Genomic DNA, 5,811 nt, shown 5'->3' with positions numbered 1-5,811 from the left:
TCTCCTTGATGATTAGTGAGGTTGAACATTTCTTCATGTGTCTGTTGGCTGCTCGGATGTTTTTCTTTGAGAAGTGTCTGTTCATATCTTTTCTCACTTTATAATGGGGTTGTTTGTTTTTTTCTTTTCAGCACGTTTGAGTTCCTTGTAGATCCAAGGTGTTAAGCCTTTGTCGGACCTGGAGTTGGCAAATACTTTTTCCCAGTCTGTAGGCTGTCTCCCTGCTCTCTTGATGGTTTCTTTGGTTTTGCAGAAGCTTGTCAGTTTAATGAGCTCCCACTTGTCTATCTTATCTCTTATGGCCTGTGGGTTTTGGGTTTTGTTCAGGAATTGGATGCCAATTCCAATTTCCATAAGGGTATGTCTTGCATTTTCTAAGGTTCTTATGGTTTGAGGTTTTACATTTAGGTCTCTGATCCCTTTAGAGGTAATTTTTGTGTATGGGGACAGATAGGGGTCTTATTTGAGTCTTCTGCATGTGGTCAGCCAGTTTTCTTAGCACCATTTACTGAATAGGTTCTCCTCTCCCCAGTGGTAGGTGGTGGAGGCTTTGTGGAAAATGAGTTGGTTGAGAAATTGAGGTTTAGCTTCTGGAATCTCAATTCTATTCCATTGGTCTATATGCCTGTTCCTATACCAATACCAAGCTGTTTTGGTTATTGTAGCTTTATAGTAAAGTTTGAAATCTGGTAATATGATAACGCCTGCTTTTTTTTGTTGCTGAGGATTGTTCTAGCTATTCTTGGTCGTTTGTGTTTCCAATGAATTCCTGTATTGTTTTTTTCTAGGTCTGAGGAGAATGTTGCTAGTAATTTGATGGGTATTGCATTAAATCTGTAGATTGCCTTAGGTAGGATGGACATCTTCACAATGTTGATTCTTCCAATCCATGAGCATGGGATATTTTTCCACATGTTTGTGTCATCTTTGCTTTATTTGAGCAGTGTTTTGTAGTTTTCATTGTAAAGGTCTTTCACGTTTCTGGTTAGGAAGATGCCAAGATATTTCATTTTTTTTGTGACTATTGTGAAGGGAATTGTGTTTTTTATTTGGGTTTCTGTTTGTTTATTATTGGTGTAAAGAAATGCAGTTGTCTTTTGAACATTTATTTTATATCCTGAGACTTTGCCAAAGTCCTTTATCAGTGTAAGGAGGTTTTTGACAGATTCTCTTGGGTTTTCAAGGTACACAATCATGTCATCTGCAAAGAGAGATAACTTGACTTCCTCTTTTCCTATTTGGATACCCCTGATTACCTTATCTTGTCTGATTGCTCTAGCCAGGACTTCCAATACTATATTGAACAGGAGGGGTGACAGTGGGCACCCTTGTCTGGTTCCAGTTTTCAGGGAAAATAGTTCCAATTTTTGTTCATTTAGGAGTATGCTGGCTGTGGGTTTCTCGTAGATGGCTTTTACTGTTTTGAGGTATGTCCCCCGTATGCCTAGAAGGGGTGCTGGATTTTATCAGAAATTTTTTCTGCATCTAATGATATAATCGTGTGGTTTTTGTTTTACCATCTGTTGATGTATTTAATTACATTTATGGTTTTACGAATGTTGAACCAGACTTGCATCCCAGGGATGAAACCTATTTAGTCATGATGGATGATTTTTGAAATGTGTTGTTGAATCTGGTTTGCTAGGATCTTGTTGAGAACTTTAGCATCTATGTTCATCAAAGATATTTGCCTGTAGTTCTCTTTCTTTGTTGGGTCTTTACCTGGCTTGGGTATCAATGTGTTGTTAGTTTCATAAAATGATCTGGGGAGTATTCCATCTTTCTCAATCACCTGTAATACCTTCAGTAGAATTGGAATCAGCTCCTCCTTAAATGTCTTGTAGAATTCTGCTGAAAAGTCATCTGGACCCGGGCTATTTTTTGTAGGTAGTATTCTTATTACGTAGTCAACTTTCTTGATTGTTATTTGTCTATTTAGGGTCTCAATTTCTCCTTGTTTCAACCTAGGCAGATTGTGTGATGTCAGAAAGTCCTCCATTTCCTTAAGGTTTTCAAGTTTGTTTCCATACAAGTGTACATAGTCTCTAATGATCTTCTGTATTTCTTCAGGATCAGATGTGACTTCATCTTTTGTGTTTCTGATTGTGTTTATTTGGGCTTTTTCTCTCTTTTTCTTGGTCAGTCTAGCTAAGGGACCATCAATCTTGTTTATCCTGCTGAAATTAGGGTTTTGGTGGTCTTGCTTTTCCAGCTTTCTTAGGTGGCTTGTTAGGTTATTAATTAGTGATCCTTCCATTTTGTTCATGTGCATTTGTAGGGATATAAATTCCCCTCTTACTACAGCTTTCATGGCGTCCCAGAGATTTTGGTAAGATATTTCTTCATTTTCATTTGTTTCCAGGTAACTTTTACTCTCTGTTTTGATTTCATCATTGACCCAGGAGTTGTTTAGCATCATGCTGTTTAGTGTCCATGTCTTTGTAGGTTTGGGGGAAACTTGTTGGTGTTAATGTTTATTTTAATTCCACTGTGGTCTGAGAAAGTACATGGTAAAATTTCGGTCATTTTAAATTTGCTTATACTTGATTTATGGTCAAGTATGTGGTCAATCTTAGAGTACATTCCATGTGGTGATGAATAGAATATATATTCTGTGGTCTTTGGATGAGTGTTCTGTAGGTATCAATTAAGTCCATTTGGTCAACAGTCACATTGAGGTTTTGGATCTCATTGCTGATTTTTTGTCTTGATGATCTGTCTAGGGTTGTGAGTCGGGTATTGAAGTTCCCAGCTATGAAGTTGTTGAAGTCGATATCTTTTTTTAGTTTACCCAGAAGCTGCTTTATGAAAGTTGGTGCTCCTATGTTCGGTGTATATATGTTTAGGATAGATATTTCTTGTTGATGGATTGAACCTTTTATCATTATGTAGTGGCCTTCTGTATCTTTTTTGATTTTTGATAGCTTAAAATGTATTTTGTCTGAGATTAAGATCGTGACTCCTCCTTTCTTTTCTGTTCTGTTCACCTGAAAATTTGTTTCCCATCCTCTTACTTTGAGTCTGTGGGTGTCCTTTCTAGTGAGGTGAGTCTCTTGTAAGCAATAGATTGTTGCCTGGTGATATGTTATCCATTTTGCCATTCTATGTCTATTCAATGGTGCATTTAGTCTGTTCACATGCAAGCTAATTATTGAAATGTGAGAGTTGATCCCTAACATAATGTTTTACTGAGTTGTTGTTTTTTCTGTTTGTGTGTTGTCTTTCTTTTGATTCTGGAGTTGGATCTTGTGTGTTTTTAATCTTTTGCGTGTACTCTTGTGAAGAACGTTGTTGTTCTTTTTTCCTTTTCTTTTGTGTTCAATATTTTCTTAAGTGTTTCTTGTAGAGGTGGTCTGTGGCAGTGTAGGTTTTTAGAGATTGGATATCTGGGAAAGATTTCAATTCTCCCTCACTGATGAAACTTAGCTTGGCTGGGTAGGTTATTCTCAGTTGAAATTGTTTATCTTTTAGAACTTTGAAGATAGGGCTCCAAGCTCTCCTAGTCTGAAGGGTTTCTGTAGATAAATTTGCTGCTATTCTAATTGGTCTTCCCTGGTAGGTAGTCTGACCTTTTTCTCACAGCCTTTAGGATTTTTTTCTTTTATACCTACTTTGTTTTGGCGAATTATTATGTGTCTGGGAGTTGTTCTCATTTGTTGTCTTGCAGGTGTTCTCTGAATCTCTTGTGTTTGAATTTTTGCATCACTGATGAGATGAGGGAAGTTTTCTTGAATGATTTCATGAAGTGTTTGTTCCAGTGTGGTCTCTGTTTCTCTCTCTGCCTCAGGAAGGCCAATTACTCTTAGGTTTGGTCTCTTGAAATAATCATTCACTTCTTGAAGGTTTTGTTCGGTCTTTTTGAGCTTCTTTTCCATGTTTTTGACAGTTTGGGTTAGTTCTGTGTTTTGATCTTCAAGCTCTGAGCTTTCTTCTGCTTGGCTAATTCTGCTTTCCATGCTTATTAGTTTGTTATTTATTTCCATCACAGTATTCTTTACTTTCTTCTGCTTGGCTAATTCTGCTTTCCATGCTTATTAGTTTGCTATTTATTTCCATCACAGTATTCTTTACTGCTGTTATTTCTGACATCAGCTCCTTCCTATTTTCCTTTTGTCTCTCCTCAATATTTTTTATTCTTTCTATTAATGTCTTGCTGTCTGGGTTTGTTTCATATGACCAGTCATTTTCCAGGCTCTTCATTATTTGTGTTCCGAAGTCTGTTTTCTCAGTGTCTGACCTCCCAGAGGTCTGTGTGAGAACTATATTCTTCTTTTGGTTTTTCTTCATTTGTGTGGTTTGTTGTTGTTGTTGTTTTCTCTTCCTTATTTTTTCCTTCTGTCCACGTCACCGTCTTCTTTAATTCTGTTATTCAGGGGTGGAGGGGCTGTTTTTACTTCTGTTTGTTCAATCTCCTATTCTTCTTTATGTATGTCCTCTTACTTTGTTCAATTCTGGAGTTGCACTGTAGGTAGGGGGTGGTCCTTTTTGCAGTTTTGAGATTTAATTAAGGGGGGAGTTGTGATTCAAAATCTATCTGCAGGTCCTGGTATCTGCTGACAGGTGTATGAATAATCTGAAACCCACTTCCCACTGCCTTGGAATCTGTCCATGCAGGGGGTAGTAGGTTTACTCCCTGAAATAAAATGCGGTTAACAGAGGGAAGAGAATGGAGCAGGCAGTGGGGGGAAGGGGGGTGGAGAGAGAGACGAGCGAGGGTGAAAACAGACGAGTGTACCAACAAATGGAGAGAGAGACAAAAATTGAAACATATAAAAGCAATAGACCACGGCTACAAACTAACCAACTCCCATTCCAAAAAAACCAAAAACATACAATGTTACTAACATACAAGCTTACCAACCTCCTTATCGGTGTGCTATTCCTCTATACAAAGATATGGTTTACAGAGAGAAGAAAAGAAGGGAAAAGAAGGAGGGAACAAAAGGGGGTGGGAACAAAACAGAAGGAATGGAATCAAGTCAGTAGGCTAACAGAATATTTTGTCTTTTTGATACCAATGTGTCTATGTAGAATTCTATGTTAGTATGAGATATCCTCTTTCTTTGTAGCAGTTTTGAAAACTTGCTTTTTCTTATATCCTATCTTTTTTTCTAATTTAATTTTAATTAGCAACTAATAATTTTGTATACTTATAGGATGCAGTGTCATATTTTAATCTATGTATACACCATAGAAAGTTTCAGTAAAGCTAATGAACATATTTATCACCTCATTAACCTTATGCTTTTTCTTATACATACATATCTATGGCAAAGTTTCACAACAATAATTCATAACAAATAGAGCAATTATAAATAAATAAATAAGTGCATTTAAATAGAACAAATTTAGACTTGTGAATTGTTTATTTCCAAATTTTTTATTTAATATTTTCAGGTCATGGTAACTGAAACTGTGGAAAGCAAAACCATGGATAAAGAGGATTACTGTGTACAATACATCATTACCAAATGTAGTGCAATTGATCACTAAGATGTACTCCTTCCCATCTGTCTACCTGATACTTTGTAACACTTTGATTAACATTTCCTTTTCCCCATTACTCCCCATTCCCTCAGCCTCTAGTAACTATCTTTCACTCTCTTTTTGTTAATATAACATCAACTTTTTTAGATTCCACATATAAGTGAGATTTTGCAATATTTGTCTTTCTGTGCCTGGCTTATTTCACTTGGCATAATGTCTTATGATTCCATCCATTTGTTATAAGTGACAAAATGTCGTTCTTTGAAAAAGCTATGTAGTATTCAATTGCATATATATTTTTTACCAATTCATCTATTGATAGGC

This window comes from Carlito syrichta, unplaced genomic scaffold (assembly GCF_000164805.1).
Source record: "Carlito syrichta isolate Samal-C Ts95f unplaced genomic scaffold, Tarsius_syrichta-2.0.1 Scaffold314879, whole genome shotgun sequence".
NCBI classification, from domain to species: domain Eukaryota; kingdom Metazoa; phylum Chordata; class Mammalia; order Primates; family Tarsiidae; genus Carlito; species Carlito syrichta.
This window is presented reverse-complemented; position numbering follows the sequence as displayed.